This window comes from Bacillus rossius, chromosome 10 (assembly GCF_032445375.1).
Source record: "Bacillus rossius redtenbacheri isolate Brsri chromosome 10, Brsri_v3, whole genome shotgun sequence".
In the NCBI taxonomy this organism is placed as follows: Eukaryota; Metazoa; Arthropoda; class Insecta; order Phasmatodea; family Bacillidae; genus Bacillus; species Bacillus rossius.
Window position 1 is genome coordinate 50,968,716 of NC_086337.1, and position 18,249 is coordinate 50,986,964.

Genomic DNA, 18,249 nt, shown 5'->3' on the forward strand with positions numbered 1-18,249 from the left:
TACTAACGGTCAGTTAGGTTAGGTTAGCTACATTATAAATACTTTAAAACATTGTGGACGGTTGATTTGGTTAGGATAGCTACATTAAAGATACGGAAAAAAAGCATGAACTTAGGGGGAGCTTCGGGTTTTGGCTCTCTCTCGTCTGTGAAACGAAGGCTTCCCGCAGTACACTGGAATCCCCATCCTCTTTTTTGGCTTCGCCCCTCCTCGGCTAGAATCGGACCTTCAGCTGCGGTGTCGAAAGCCAGGTGTGCGGCAAGTAAGAAGTGTGTAGATGTCTCGCGAGATGGCGACAGTGCGGCGAGAAGCAGAAAGAGCAGAAAACAAACGACTGTGACGTGTGTCATTCGAATGCGCGCTCGTGCGTAGCCGACATTCGTGCTTGCTTGCGTGCGGCGACGCGACGCGACGGCGTTGTTGTTCGAGTAGCGAGCCCGCGCGCGGACGAGTGTAGCTTGCGTTCGTAACGCTCGCCAGGGTGACGGGTGAACGCATTTTCGCATTCTCGGGACCATAACTTTCCGGAGGATCGTGGTCGTTTTGTGCACGACGGCGTCCAGTTCAAGATCAACGCGGGCGTGTGCATTCACCCGCAGGTTTTGAAGACGAACCGTAAGTAATTTTCAATTTTAGTACCCACTCCGGCCAGACGTCATCCGAGGATCCTACGGTCATCAGTGCTACAAGTGGGGACATGCGAGCAGACCCTAGCTAATGCCAAGGCCTGGCATTACCGCTGACAATCAGCAACATTAACGTCGGGCATCCGGCTAACGCTTTGGACTCGCAATCGTCCGTATGAGTCGCATTTGACAGTTTTACCCCCACACTCTCTGGCGACTTCGTTTTTAAAATTTTACCTGAAATGTCTGCATTTGGCCCGCGGAAGAGTAGGTATATCGTACATAAACAGTAAAAGCATTTACTAAAGAAAAAAACTGTGATAAACATTTTAATCAATTTAATCTGCTTGTTAGGATATAAAGATAGTAATATCTTGAGATTGAAAAATATAAATTTATTTTATTTTAACGTCATAGTCGTAACATGGGTACCAACTTTATGCTTTTACATTTGTTCATTCATGAATTTAGGAGTTGAGATTGGTATTTTAATTTTGCTAGACTATGAAAGAAAAGTTTGTAAAGTTAGCTTTGGTTGTATGATTAATAATTTAAGTGTAGCCAGTTTTTATTTTTTATTTTATCGTTCATGCTGTTAAACTATAATAACTGGAATATATTTGCAGCCTTTTGGAAATCATTTGGAATATTTGGTGTCATATTTAAGTTCGAGTTGAATAAATATGGGCTTAATGGTAAAATAAATCATTATTGCGCGCTAATTGGTAAAAAGAAATGCAGATTCCATCACTCAGTTTACACGCAGTGTTCATCTTTATAACTCTGCAACTTAGTTCTGAGAAGCATGCTTTAATTTATTCCGTTGTTGAGGGCATTTGCGTTTTTGGGAGTGAAACTAGCTCGTGAAAACAGTCTTGTTTTATTTTTGCTCGCGACTCCCGACAGAAAGCGACGAGGTTTTGAGCCGCCCTTACTGGTTAAATGGAATTTGACCAACATAGTGGGCCGCAGTTATCAGCTTACTTAATTGAAGGTAAATAAATCAACGAATACGATTATTAGATTTAACGGGAATTTATTCGAAGTAAAACTTCTTTGTTGAGGGTGCTACAATTTTCGAGCGTCACGAAAATTCCGATCGCATGAGGGGAATAGTTAGTACATTGTAGGGGAACCGGAAGCGGAGGACGCGGCAGGGGAGAGGTAGAAATGATGCAGTATACTTGCTAACTTGCATGCTTGTACACATGCTTACGTTTACACTTGCATTCTTGCACACTTGCATTCTCTCACACTTGCATTCTTGCACACTTACGCATTCTTGCACACTTGCATTCTTGCACACTTACAGTCTTGCGTACCTGCATACGTGAACAATTGTATAATTGCACACTCGCAAACATTACACTTGCATATATTTGTTTTGATCTGTGACCTCAGTCAAAGCGAAAGTAACGAATACATATCATTATAAAATTTGATACAGCACACATATTTTTTTTATTTTTTTCAATTATTTATTTATTAAAAAATTTCCCCCTTATAATAGGGGTCATATGACACCATATTCATAAAAACCAAATTTTTATATTAAAAATTGCTAACAATATGGCAAGAACTATATAGAATTATTTAAACACAACATGTGACTGCATACATATTTTTAAAAGCTTTTGTCATTCTTAATTCTTGCATTAAGAGATTAAATAAGAATAAACAGTCTGTCCACGCCTCTGAAGTGTTTCAGCTATCGGGAACGTCATCAATTATTACTGCATTAGGAAGCTTTAACGCACGACCTGGGCTATTCCTGTAAAATAAAAATAAAAATGAAAACTTCCAGGGAAGATAAATCTTTTTTACGCAAGCACCGCGACGCTAAAAAAGGATTTAAAAAAAAAGCTCTTACAGATGAAAGGCGCTCAAGACGTAAAAAAGGAAAAAAAAAAAAATAAACGTGATGATAATTTGGTGTGTCGTCGCTCCGCGTGTTTAAGAATTCTGGTTTGTCGTTGATAATGGGAAGTTAAACGCGAGGTAATGGGATGATGCAGGCGAGCCGCCGAGTTGTTGTGGCGTCTCTCGCCTCTCTTGCGTGCTCGTATGTTACCGGCCCTGGACAACAGATGCGTGCGCGGGCGTTTCGGGTACTCCTTGCCTTCCCCCTTCCCCTCAACAACCCCTCCCTCCCCCTCACCAAACAACAACACTGCTTCCTTGTCACTGTCGGTACACCGCGCCGTCGACAGATGCTCGACTGCGCACGTATGAACGTGACGCGAGCTGCGGAACCGTGAGAATACGTCCGAGTTGGACACGTGTACATCACGTTTGTAAAATGCCAGTCACGTCATTAATTTTTTATTTTTTATTTTACGTGAACACGTCTTTGTAAATCAGTTTTGGAAATTGGAGTGAAACGGAAAAAAAAAAAAAAAATAGATTTTGAAACGTCAACAAGTTAGTATTGTCGAGTTGCGCATATACAGCGTGAGTTCGAATTTTGCCGACAAAATTCGGCTGCTGTTTCATCACGACAAAATAAGTTCAATACCTCTAAACGACTTAATGGTCTAAAAGTGGTTTCAGAAACTGGTTTACTTTTTTTAACGTGGGGTAAGCAACAATTTTTTTATTTTAAATAATAGAGAAATACTGGATGTTTTAAAAAAAATTTAAATTATGTATTTGTAACTAGCAAAATTATTTCATTTAAATAATTGGGAGTAACACCTTTATTTCCACTTATTTATTGTAACGTGTTATTATTACCTCCAAAAATATTTCAACAATTCATTTTTCTAGTCAACAAAATTTGAAGTTTTTGTAGAACTTCATTCAATAAATCATAATCCAGTCGCTCAGTGTTCCGTTTTTACAAAAACCATTCTCTATTATTTACTATAAAAATATACACCCTAACTTCTCAACTTCAAAGACGTATGCCAGATTTCGGAAGAACTTTAGATTGTAAGTCGTAAAGGGGTTTTCAACTTATCTTGTAATGATAAACCTGCAGCCGAAGATTGTCGGTCAAATTCAGACTCACTCTGTATATAAAGGAAGCGGTAAGTTTAACGCACCGGCCATTTCAAACTTTTTTTTATATATATTTAAGGGTTACTACGAGTAATAGCCAAATTTCTCGAACGTTCGATTCTGGATGACTCTTATACTTATAGAGCATATGTGGGACACTTGCGCTAATAGCGTCGAGGCTTATGATGAAATTATATAATCTAAATCGCAAGTAATGACGGTTGGAAGAAAGAACAGCTTGTGACGATTCCAAACGTGCGCCACTCAGCGGTGCCAAACGAACCAGACTCTGCAGGTAGAGGAAGAAAGCTAAGATGGCGGGCGTCACCCGGCCTCTTAAGGCATCACCGATAAAGTTCAGTCGCGGCGTAGTACGAGTGGGGTCGTTACCACAACACCGAACTACCACAACGCCGAACGTATAATAACGCCAAATACCATTACGTCGAATGCCAAATTGACCAAAACGCCGACAGATAGAAAACTGCTGTGTACCACAACGCCGAATGACCTCAACAAAAAAATACAGTAACGCCGAAAAATGTTGCTGTACCACAACGCCGAAATAACAACTGAAAGAATTTGTGTGTGTTTCTTAAATACACCTTAACGCCGAAATACCACAATCATACCTAACCTTACCTAACTTAACCTAACCTAGCATAATATAACCTAACCTAACTTAACCTAGCCTAGCCTAACCTAACCTAGTCTAACCTAACCTAGTCTAACCGAACCTAGTCTAACCTAGAGGTGGGACGAAAAGTATCAACCTGATACTTTGGCACTGATACGCGCCTGTATCAGGAACGGCAAACGAGTACACTTGAAAAGTATCAAGTACTTTTGTATCAGTTCAGAATTCGCCTGGAACAACACCACGGCCAATGTGCGCAGAACCCTATCGCAGATGACGGTCACTTGGGCGGAGCTTGTGAAAGGGGAGGGAGCAGGAACGATGAATAAGGGATAAAGAAGGGAAATAATGTAGGGGAGGAAGCGCAGGGGAAGGCGTTGAAGGAGAGGCGCGAAGCGAAATTGTTACGAGTCGTTTGGTTATTGTCCCACATCAAAGTACGCTCAGTGCGCAGTGCATGCACAGTCTCGTTCAATAATAAAACTAATGAAATTTTAATATTAAAAAGTACATTAATACAAGATATAATATTTATATTTGTGCACCTAACAGCTATGAAAATGCAAATAAATTCTCAGTTGACACTAATAACAGATGTAATCAACACTAGGACTTTTTTTTCCGAAAACAATTAGTAACTAGTGTTTTCATACATTAAAACATTACGATTTTATCAAAAATTAAAAATAAAAAAAATACAGATACGTACATTAGTGAGCATACTATATCAATGTTTACGTTTCAAATCTTTCTTCAGATTAGTCGATGATGATTTATAACTCAGTTTTTGTTTACACAAATTACAATTAGCAAACTCATTATTTTCCGTAAAAAAATTCCACACAAATGAAGTCTTTTTCCTGCACTTATCCATTCCTTATTTCACTACAAAGATACTAACTACAAAGCATGACAGCCCGCAACAATGTACATGGTGGTAATTAATACACGGCCAGACGAACTGCAGTGAATGTTGAACTGATTGATACTGGCTGTATCAGGCTGGCATGAGAGTAATAGAGGTAGAGAATTACCGGCCGTGATAAATAATGTATCAGAGACACCGATACCTTTTTACGCTGGTGATGACGGCACGGAGCATGTGTACCCTGTAACGAGAATGCTGATACCTGGTCGCTTCCTGGGACCGCTAATGCTCTGATACAAAAGTATCAGATACTTGTAACTAGGTACATTACTGTATCAGTATCAGGTTGGAACAGATACCGAAAATTGCTGTAACAACCCACCTCTAGTCTAACCTAACCTAACCTTTGTGGCAGTCTTGCAATGACATTTTTCAGTGTTAGTGTATTTCGGTGTTGTAATTTGGCGTTGTGGTACACAGCAGTTTTCTAGCTGTCGGCGTTGTGGTAAATTTGGCATTCGGCGTTATTGTACGTTCGGCGTTGTGGTATTTAGGCGTTGTGGTACGTTCCCGTACGGGTGCACAAGATGATTGGAACTACTTTTATTGACGTAATAACGTCTTATAAATCGATGAACGCCAGCTGCACGCACGAAAAATTGTCACTTTCCGCCTGAGCCGAGCGTGCAAGAACCGGCCGACCGCCGTTCGATAAAATCTTCTACAATATCAAACAGGTTAAGGCGGGCTTTTTAACTAATCGTTCGTGATTATATTTCAACAAATTATTTGAATTAAATTTACAAAAACTGTAAATAATATTTGAAAATTATAAAGTATGCAATTTTTCATCAATGTTTTCTTATGACGTTATAACGTAAAATTATCGTCCGTAAACAGACTTTACAGACAACCCCCTTTTTTTAACTTACATTTTACCCGACGTATTCACGTTAAAAAAAATTTGAGGCCGTGCTAAAACACAGCATGAACAATTTTTTTTTTCCAATTAGAACACAAATTCTTGTAAGTTCATTGGGGATGTTTAGAGTGACATATACCAGGGATATTAGCCATGGCTTGCAGGAAATATCCGTCCCAGAATTTACCTGGAGCTATTCCGGAAAAAAAAACCTGTGTTGAAACCAAAAAAATGGGATGGCCGGAAGGCAATTCGAATCCTAGTCCTCTGTGTTGCGAGTGTAGTGCCCTAAATTTGATTTCAATTACACACTATATGTTTTACAAGAGTAAATTTTACATTGAAATAAATTTTTGTCTTGTGGAAGTTAATTTTTTTCCACGAAGCGGACAATTAAATTTTAATTTTTTTTTCTTTCTAGAATACATATAATTTTTTTCTGTATTAAAAGATCCTAAAATTTTTGGAACCTCGATTTCAAACACATTTCTAGCAATATATTCTTTTTTTTTTTATTATTTCATGTAAATCACATCGCTTCAAAAGTTGTCTCGAATACATCAATGCATCACGTTAATATGAAATATTTACCCTGGTGGTGCAGAGCCGTTCAACACCTATATTTTTCCAGTCTGTTGTAGGTGTTTATTTTCCTCATTTCTAAAAAAAAAAAAATCCACTTTTCGAAAGCACCTTTTCTTCTCTCATCCTTTTACCATAAGCGCTACAGACACAGCGCTTTGCTGGTTTCTTTCCTACATCTTTGCTCTAAGGCCTCCAGAGAAACTTTCTTTCCCTATTAAAGGCTTATTTCAAAATAGCTATCGTCGTTTTGAGCTTTAGAATCCCATATAAATAAATCAGGAAACAGCTGGGAAAGTTAACATTTTCAAATATGTATTTTTGTGACTTGGTACTAAAATATTCTTACGTGCAAAATTATGTTATGCCAAATAAACCTTAACTTCACTGAATATGAGATGATTCTAAGGTTTAACTTATTGCAAAAAAAAAGTTGTTTCAATAGGTTTGAAAACAAATGGGTTTTTCAAAGTCGTCACGTTAACCTGCGCAACTTTGATGGGACCGAGGCAATCAAGTGCCGTCTAGAACCGGATAATGTTCGGGACGTGAGCGGGCTTTTGGGAATTTTCTCTTGGAGGAGTTGGCATCGCGTGGCAGTCCCGCATTTGTCTCCGCCTCTGCTCGTTCCTGGCTGCGCCGGCAGACTCCGCGAGATGTTGTTGCTTTGTTGTTGTTGTTGTTGTTGTTGTTGTTTTACAGCTGTTTAACGACTGGTATCGTGTTCCAATCGATGCGGGCGCACTCTTCGCCAGTGATTAATTAAAGGACCCCGTTGTTTGCCAAATGTTACCGCGTGTCGTGTTTAACGAGTTCTGGTCCTTGCGTGGGGTTCAATTAAAATGAATTCACACTACAGTTGGCGTTGAATTGGCAATAGCTGCTCGGCTACCATGCACCAACTGACGAAAGCACCTTTCAAGCTGTTTTGCCTACTTGAAAATACTCGAGCCTTTTAAGAATTAATACAATGTTTTAAAATGTAGACTAGTTAATAAACTACTTCTGTATAAATGCGATTTTTTTGGTGATGCTATTAATAAAACTTTTTCTAAGCTTTATTCAGTAAATAAAAGGATTCACAGACGCGTAGTTTTGCGTTTAGGAGGAATATGCCTCCCCAATCTTTGTTTTTTTCCATTTTGACGTGACAACGTCTAATAAATCAATGAACGCCGGCTGCACCCACGAAAAAGTGTCCCGTTACGCACATTCCGTTACGCTGTGTCCCGTTACGCTCATTTTACGCTTGCGCCGCATGTATCTCTCTTCCACTCGATTGGCCTATGCGTCCGAGGAGAAGAAAGACAGCGGCAGCACACAACTTCTACACGTGAACTGTTTCATCGATTGTTTATAAAGTGAAGTTAAAATTTAATGTGGTGTTCATTGCTTATTACAACAACAATTTAGGCATAAAAGGTTAATTATTCTTCCATTTTAAAAATCTGATTACTAGTATAATTTGAAGTATTTATTCTTTTATTATTAAAATAAAAATGATTCAATTTTATTCATAAAAGTATGCAATCATTTCATCAAAGTTTTGTAATGACGTCACGTTAAACTATCGTCCGTAAACCGACTTTATAGACAACCAATTTCCCCCCCATAATTCTGATTCTCTTCAACCCAAGTTTTGGCATGTCAAGGCATAAATCACATCTATCAAATCTTCTATACCTTGTTGCAAACATATATTTAATAAAAATGCTCTAGTCTGTAAGGGCTGCGAATAAATAAATTATTATTTCTCGCGGGCGACTATAACTTTCATGATAACCACTCCAGTTCGCAAGTGTAGACTTCATATGTCATGTTGACAAAAAATTTATCACGGAATTTTATTGCAAACAGTATCAGTAATATTGAAATTGCAATATAGCGAGGCCTAATTTCACTTGTGTTTTGGGAACTCGTAATTTCAGTCGTCACCATCAATTTAAGTTATTGTGAGAAGGAATAAAACAGGTTATAGCAAGAAAATTTTGTATTTAATTTTAGATTGTTTAAAGTGCTGTATATTTTATACCAATATACAACATCATTACTTAAATTATCCTTCTAGTTGCAGTTTTAATGTGTTTATAAGTTATTGGTTACTAGAAATAAAACCCAATCCAAATTATGCTGCTACAGATCGAAGTTGCCATATAAGTTTTTATAATTTAAGGTGTAAAACAGTTTCGTTGATGGCGTATTTATTAATTTGATCGCAAATATATGTTTATTTCCGACTTCACGAACAATAGTCTTGAAAATTTCTCGCAGTTCTTTGCAATTTTTTTTTAATACCTGTAATACGAATAAGATGTTACAAACATATTCTACATTTTTTATGCTCCTTGTAAAATTTCTAAGACCTGTTTTCGTTGAACTTTAATGCACGTAAGAATACGATTGAAATATCTGAGTTGGCCTAAAGAAAAAAAATACTAACTCGTAAAAATCATATCAAATGATCTAAATATTTTAATTACAATCAAATAAATATATTTTTGTTTGCGTCATTATTATGGCCTGTTGTTTGGGGGTTAAATACCTTCCTTTTAACCTTTTATTAATTTTTTTAACTAAGCTTGTGAATCTATCAGAATTACACAAAACACTTTTAAAAAATAACACACTTTAACGTGTGTAAAATGTCTACATATATTGATTTTAGATTATTTTTTTTCCTATTTGGCGGTGATTGAAACAACTGCGTGCCAAACTTTGCCTCGTTGACGAAGGCGCGGGAGGGGTTTTTTTTTTTTTTTTCCTTTACCCGCGGAATAGCTCAGCTTCATCCGTGAGTTACGAATGTGTTTCTATTTGACGCAGCCGGCTTGGGGGAGTCCTGAGACCGGTAACACTGCAGGCTGATGGCGGTCATTTATTCATCCGCCCCATTTCCCTTTTTTCGCGCAAATGCCTGCGACGCCGATCCGACATCCCGGCTCTCCGCGGCGCCGGACGCGCCAGCGATCGGAGCTTCCGCCCCGGATGGAACCGCTTCCTCAAGTCCGACCATCGATCGAGTTCTCCGAACAACAGAGGGGGGAGACCTTCGTGTGTGTCCCGTAGCTGAAGGTTGGGCATCAACGTGAATAGCTTTGCGCGTAGGCTATAGGATTTCTCACGTGATTTCCTCAGATTTCTCAGGAAAAAAAATTAAAATAAAATTGGGCAACACCAAAATTATTCATACTCGTCATAACTTAAATTGTACGTGACGACACAATTTCCTTCAGTCTTGTAATCTTAACGCAGAACTACGTGTTTTTGAATAATTTAACGATCAACCAAACATTAGAAACGTTTTATAACAAGGAGGAACGCGAGCGCGCTGGTAGCAAATATAAATTTCAAGGATTTCACAGCTGACTGTATGAGATAATTCAGTTAACTGAACAGAAATATTCATGTAAATTTGAACATTTACTTGGAAACAACTTCATCACTATGAAATTGTGTTTTCAATAATACTGGGTTCGGATTATTACCCGGACATTCCCAGTAAATATGTGTTATCTTATATCTTTAAACGAGCAATTCTTGTATATATATATATATATAATCCAAATCTTGTAAAAGTCTCCAGCGATTTTCATGAAATTTAGTATGCACGGGGTTTCGGGGGCGTTTTTATCCGTATTTACAATAATCAACTTTATCGATAAACAACATAAACATTAATGACTCTTCCTGACATAGGCTATATTGGCGAGTAATAATATCATTTTTTTAAATTGGGAGCAACTAACTGCTTTAACGACACAACAACACTAAAACCGTGGCCCTACACTTCATATATATATATATATATATATATAAAGGTTTTAGTGTTGTTGTGTCGTTAAAGCAGTTAGTTGCCTTACACTTCAAATATATATATATATATATATATATATATATATATATATTTATTTATTTATTTGAAGTGTAGGGCAACGGTTCGGCACTGCGTGAAGTTGATTCTCGTCGGAGCGTGTTGTTGTCGAACAACGACGCGACGCGAGACGCCTGAGCAGTTCTCTCACGCACGTCCTCGGAAGGACGTAAGGTCTGCCGGCGAAAGTAAACAGCGAGACGCGGAGGCGAAAACTGGGACAAAGGTCGCCGCCCCTCACGCCGACGAACAATGATGGCTCAAGATGGCGGAGTCGCCCGGGGGTGGGTGGAAAGGGGGGAGAAGGGAGGAAATCGTAAAGCACGCCACCGCTACCCCAGAGCAGCAGGTGAAATATTAAAGAGGTCTGGCGCGGACAAGAACACAAAACTCCCGAGGGGGTGTAAATAAAAGTCAAATAGGGCATTAAAGAGAAGGAGTCGGGTACAGCCGGCAGTGCTGCTACAGTGTTTTCTCCTGTAGTTAATTTTAACATCAGAATCCACAACCTTACCAAGCTAATGGAAGGGTTGAATGTAAAGAAAGGGTTATATGTCCTTGAGTTGTGCTGAGAACCATTAAAAATTGCATTGGGCACAGTTGCAACTTTATGCCAGGTTCACTAGTGAACACTCCATCTGCCATCACCATTATAAGAGACGCCCGAGACGAGAAGTACATAATTAAATTTTAATTTATTTTTTAAGTTAAATTAACAAGGTAAATAAATGAAAGTTATAGTGAAAAATGTGGGTAACCACAATTCCTACATACAAACTATTCTCAAGAACTAAAATATAAAAATTTTAAATAATGAGTTTACATATTTGTCTTAAATCACGTTAAATTTTTACACTATTGTGAATAATCACATAGGCCAGTTGCGTAATTTTACTAGACTATAGTAAAATAAAATAAAAATTAGTTTGGTTTCAAAACTTAAAATAAAATGATATAGAAAACTTTATTAATAATAATGATTTTAAACTGGTCTAACATTATTCTTAAATTTACACTGTCTAACCTTGTCCAGCTTTTCACGTTAAATAATTCCAATGTAATAAAATGAATCCATGCATTTATGCTACATTTAGTTGTATGTAAAATTCATTGTAACTTTAGTTATTTGGTCTTCTGGAGTAGGATATGTTAATAAATCATTATATCCCAACTACTTTACGTACATAGTACAAAACAAAATGTTCATATTTCAATTAAAATAAATATGGAAATTTCAATGTTTGAAATATGAATGATTGAATGTGAACTGTTTTTTTTGCGAAGACGAAATTTGAAAACAAATCTATATTAAAATTGTAATGACCTAAACACCGTTGAAATCAAAATGTGTTTTAAATTATTAATATGTTTCACATCAAAAAGTTGACATGTATATAGTTAGAAATCACGGTAAGTATACGGACTTTACAACTAAGATTTTACTTCAAATAAACGAAACCACTTCGTCAAACTATCAAATAAACAATAGTATAAAGTTAGGATGGGAAGCTGATTGGTGATAAAACAATTACAAACGAGCAAAACATTTATTATAAAACTATAAGGGCGTCATTCACATGCTGTAAAGTTAATAGGTTCGGTTCCAAATTCAGGAATGTCTCGAATTTACCTGGTCGTAATATATGGGGTAAGAAACCCACCACCTCCCATCTTGTTACGTACATTTTCTTTACTTCCATGATTTTTAATCGTAGTGTTATACAAGGTTGTTGAATCCTCTGATTCAGTGTGTTTCGAAATCGTTATTTTTTTTTAATTTCCTTTTTTATGGTGTACCAAGGTTAAGAATATGCCATTTTTTTTCTTAATTTTATTACGTTAAAATTATTTTATTTGCTTCAAGTAAGGTAATATGCTGGGAGCTCAGTGGTAGAGGCAAACAACGTATTTGGTTTACATTGTGCTCATAATGTAAAAAAAATTACTTTCCAACGAAAAAAAGTTTTCTTGTTATTTTTTAATTTAAATAAATCTTACATTAAATTATTTTTAAATATCACGAGAAAATATATGATTAATGATAGTAAACGCTTTTTTATTTATATGCTGCACTTGGTTTACTTTGCCCGTAATATTTACGTTTGTCTGAAAATAATTACACATATTTTTTTGTTCTAATTGCCGATAAAATTTGTATGAAATGTTGCACCATCTTAATGTCAGAGCAAATGTTTATCCGAGGAAGAAAAAAAATAACAATTTTCAGCAACGTGATGCATTATTGGAGAGATTAAATTTTTTGTCCTGGAAAATAAATATTTTTGTGGCAAAGAAAAAGGTTTATACAAAGCTCTTGACACGGAAGATATGCGCATATTTCTCGTTATTTCAGCTCCTCTACCGTCGGGGATAAACGCTGGAAGGGGGTCAGGCGGGCTTATCTACGGCACGTGGTGGAGACAACTCCTGGACCATGATGAGGAGGGATATAGTAGAGGGGGAAAAAAGGGGGAGGAGCTGAAAGGGACATCCGCAGATCCACACGCACCTGACTATCGTTTATCCCTCTTCCCCTTCTTCACGGTCCACTGTCTCCCGAATGAGTGTGACGTCACGACTTTCGCAGTCAGCTGGCGGTCGGGTGCTACTTGCAGCCTTCTTGCGCGCAAGTTCTCCCACCCGCTGTTCCTGGCAGTGTGCACGCTGTTAAAACCTTTCACAGATTAACCAGGGGGGGTCTTCGTAATTATATCGTTATCTTTGTAAATTATACGTATACTAAGTTCACTCATTTAGGATACGAATCTACAAGAATTATCTTGCTGCATTCGAAAAGTGGTTCGCACTACTGCAGAAACACTGTTATTTCTCCCACGTCTGTATTTGCCCTGTTAAAAAAAAAAAAACACACATACACACAGAACACGGAATTTTAAATACGTTGAAGTTCCTACGAATATTCAGTTATCTGAAATAGCAAAGATTTCTTTCGTTTATTTGAAGTGAAAGCTTCGTTGGAAAGTCCGCATATTTACTGTGATTTTCTAACAGTGTACACGTCCTCGTTTTGATATGGATGGTTATGAATAATTTAACTGATTTCAACAGTTACAATTGAATATATTTTATTTTTCAAAATAAATGTTTTTGCTATAGCACAGTAGATAATTAAGAGGAGTGCCTGAAGTTAGTGGTGACTAGCTGCTACAAATGGTTAGCTACGTGAAGCCATGGATACGTTTTTTCTGGGAATGACTTACACTGTAAAAAACACCGTTAATAGATACTATTGTACTGTCCTTGCAAATCTCATCATGTGTAACCTCTGTCTTAACGCAGGCAAAATTTCCAATAAAAAACTATAAGAAAATTATTTATTGAATAAAAAGTTTGAAACTAAAATTATTTTTTTTTTTAGTTCTCTCAAACACACTTGAAGGTCTATAGGCGCGTTTATTCTCAGGGATAAACTATCTCACCCTTTTAGACGTGTCACTGCAAATATTAGGCTACGTCATTCATTGATTATTCAGAAGAATTGTGATTTTTTTGGTAACCTTTAAGTTAAAAAATACGTAACAATTTCTTACACTTTTAGTTATATGTGTGTGTATATATGTATATATATACATACACATACATATATATTTAAATTTATTGTAGCAACACGAATACCCAGTAAAAAAAAATTGTGAACGAGACTTTCAGTACCTACTCGTCAGAGATGTGTGAACATATAACCTCGCTAACGAGCAAATTCGTGTGTTCTCATGTTGAAAATACACTTGTAATACGAAACTCGGACTCCCATTCCAACGCAGGAATCTTTAAAATAATAATATCGTGCGTGATAAATACATATGTTTTCAACTGAATTTCTGGGCGCGAATCACGCGTTGTTTTCGCACCCACCACTAGAATTCGTTGCCAACACAGCTACGTTGACTATAGAATCATTAGATGTGCAGAGCGAAAGTTTAAACTATGAAATGAAACTGCTCCAATAAAAGCGAAAAACTTGAAAAAAAACTTAACTCTTGCTTTGGACCTGATTTGCGTCAAGTAATTTTATTTAAATACTGGCCATCTGGTTAAAATTCACCAAGCAGTTAATACAACAAAGTTTTTGCACACGTTAGATGACTATAAATTGCAACATAAAGTATGAAAGGATAGTTTTACTATTTTAAAGATTTTTAAAATCCTGTCTAATTCTTGGACATTCATTTGCTAATAAACGTAATTAATTAAATTTAATTTTAGGTAAAAATAAAGAATATGTTCCTACCTAGTTCAAAATAATATATTTAATGGACTAGACTATATATTTAATAATATTATAGCAATAAGATAAATAATGTATTCATATACATATGCTTAAATATAAATCTGTTTAATTAGTACACTGTTATTTAATATATATATATATAAACTAAAAAACGCGCATTCTATGTTGTCTGAACTGAAATTAAAAAAAAAAATTTGGTGTTTAAATAATTTGTTCAAAAGCGAAAGAATGAACTACAAACTCGGTATAACGTAATTATTTGATATACTTAAGATAAGAATCACGTAATAAACAAAACAATTAATTTAATGAAAAAAGCGTTGGGTGCTCTCTTCTTTCATTTTCATAGTGACTGTTATAAAAAATAGCCACAGGCGGTAGAAAATTTAAGACATCTGACATGAAGCTTGCGTTGCTCTCTTCTTTCATTTTCTTAATGACTCTATCCTAACGAATAGAGTTAGGTGTTGGAAAATTTAAGGCAACTGATATCAAGCACTGGCAACGGATATTTGATGCTTTATTCACTTTTGGATCTTAAACCAGTCTCTTTGACGGTATTTATGGTCAAATGAATGCGAGTTTGAAGGCCTTTTATAACTGCTCAATCAAACATTCCGTCTTTGGTGTGTATATATTCCGATCATTATGTTGTCCCCATTTTTTGAAGCTAATATTCAAAATTCGACTCATTTTTTTTTTCTTCATTTAAGGCTTGTCAGTGGCGTACCCACGAGGAGGCGCATGCATATTGATTAGTGCGAAGGTGTTCTGCCTGCAGACTGTAGACAGCCGTAGCGAAGCGCAGGTGTGGCAGCTGGAGTAGATGAATGCATCTACAGACGAACGGCTAGAGAAGAGGCCGCGGGCTCCCTGATAGGTTACCTCAAGGGGGGCGTGGCTTAGCCGACGGTTGGAGACCGCAATGGGGCTGCTGGCTGTCCCAGCCCTTTTTCTCTCCCCCAACAACACAACAACATCAACTACCACTCTCCACGCAGTCCGCACGCCCACTTCTGGCGCTAACAAGCCCCCGCAATTGATTTTTAATACGAGGTGGGTGGTACAACAACCTCCCCTCCCCCCTTCCCACCTTCTCGCCCTTCACAAACATCTCCACGATAACCCCATGGCTCTCGCTGCAGGACCACCAACTCAGCCAAACCTCATTTCCCGCAACTTCAATACCGCACGTCCTCTCCCCTGGTGGCCGATGGGCAGGAGGGGAACGACTGCCTACATTCGACCCCTGAACCCTCCACCCCCTCCCCTCCTGTTCATACCCACGACAGCGCTTTTTACCCCCACTCCCGAAACCCCAGAAACCACCCACCTACCACATCCATTCACCCTGCCTGCCCCCCTTTCCTCCCTCAACCCGCCAACCGGGCTATAAATTATGGACGCCGACCATCCTGCAGCTACCTGCAAAACAATAAACGTAACTGCTCGGGGAAGCAAAAAAAAAAAAACTGTAGAGGGAAAAACAGATGTGTTCGAAATCGGTTGAACCGGAGGGGTGAATTGTGGAGGGTGGTTGTTCGGTTGGTTCAGGGGGAGGGGGGTGGCTTGTTGTTGCACGCCATTTCACCGTCCCATCCCTACTCTCAGCCAGAACCCGTGAACGCGCCGAACATTAAAATCACGGGCGCAGCTGAAGTCCCAGCAGTGATTGGCCGCCGATACTTGAACGAGACCCGCGCCCTGCGATGTCCGCGCGACATCGACTCGACCGGTGCGCACCACGCGGCATGAGCGCTGTTCCGTTATTCTGCGGCAGACCGATCCGCGCTCTTCGGGAGATGGAATGATTCCTCAGAATTTAGCAGTACACTGTAATTATTTTTTTTACCATAAGTGAGTAGAAAAAAGAAACATATATATTTAAAAATCTGGGTGTCAAGATAAATATATTTTGAACATAATCCCACATTAATATTGATATTCAGATCTTTATATCATCATCATCATCATCATCATCATTTACAACTGAGCGGCCGGTTCAGCAAAATAAAATGTCTCCCTTTTTCCTCTGTCCTTCCATCATTACTCCTTTACACACTTCCTTGCACGTGCCTACTTTAACTCGATTCGGTTCTCCTCTTTGTGCGATGATTCGTCCCCCGAAATTTAGCTACTTGTAGTTTATTTAATAAGGATTTCTTTTTTACATTAATGTGTTTCCTCCTCATTAAATTACTATATGTCTCATACACAGAAGCAACGGGAATTATGTTTTAAAGTAATCTTTATTTAACGATTATTTGCTCAAGTGTTTTCGTATGTATGTGTTTGGTGCCAAATTTATGTGCGTGTTTATTGTATTTAATTACATAAATAATAATGTTTGTTTAGAAATTGTTTTAAATAAATCATTAAATAATTGACTTACGTAAATAGCATTTAAAACAATTATGTAAATAACAAATAAAATATTAATTGTTCAGTTTCTTCCAGCAATATCATCACTTAACTGTATACGTGTAAAAGTTGGAGTTCTAAAAGTTAACTATTACCTGAGATTTCATTAAATGTGATAATCAATGTTCTTTCGAATTCAAATAATAAAGAAAACTTAAAAAGGGGGGTTGTCTGTAAAGTCGGTTTACGGACGATAATTTTACGTGATAACGTCATAAGAAAACATTGATAAGAAATTGCATATTTTTTTTTAATTTTCAAATATTATTTACAGTTTTTGCAAATTTAATTTCAATAATTTATTTAAATATAATCACGAACAATTAGTTAAAAAGCCCACCTTAACCTGTTTGATATTATAGATTTTCTCGCACGGTGGTTGGCCGATTCTTGCACGCTCGGCTCAGGCGGAACGTGACAATTTTTCGTGCGTGCAGCTGTCGTTCATCGGTTTATAAGACGTTATCACGTCAAAAATTAATAATGGTTGTAATGGACCCTTCCTTACAGAATCCTGGCTACGGCACTGTCTCCGTTCTGCGTTGAACTGCGTGCATCGCTCTAGTTCTGTTGCCAGACTAAGGAAGCCATTGAAATATTAATTAGATACAGCGCACGCAGGAAATGCATTTGGAAAGTTACTTTATTTTTTTATATAGTTGGAGGGTGAACGGCACCGAAGCTTGTGTTGGAAAAGGGGTATAAAGAAACGGGTGGCCAGGTATAATTTTGAATTATGTCAGACATCTCCTCGTATCGCAAACTGTTCAGAAAATAGGCACTCACGCTAAGTGTCATTTAGAAGGGAAAAAAAAAGGCTAAACCATGATGATTGCAGGATTTTCTCGAATCGAAATACAACCTCAAATAAAATTTCAAACTATTTCTTACAGATTATGATCAGATGTAGGTGTATCTTTGTTAGCTAATACATATTTAGTTCCGTTTTAATTTAAGATACGTCTTAAAGCCAAATTCTCTCATTTATAATTTTAAATTAACTTTCTTGTAGATGGTAAAGAACTCTTTTTGTGTTTGTTCTAAATAACGATCAGATAATTAAAGACTTATCA

At 37.4% G+C, this 18,249-nt stretch overlaps 1 protein-coding gene across 1 annotated transcript in view; it reads left to right on the forward strand.

Moving 5' to 3' along the window:
• The first annotated feature begins 443 nt into the window (after positions 1-443).
• LOC134536131 (E3 ubiquitin-protein ligase sina-like) overlaps positions 444-18,249 on the forward strand; it is a 932,635-nt gene continuing 914,829 nt past the window's right edge. Inside the window, exon 1 of the transcript XR_010075763.1 lies at positions 444-615. The gene's annotated coding sequence lies outside the window, so the exon portion shown is untranslated. The remainder of the gene's footprint in view (positions 616-18,249) is intronic.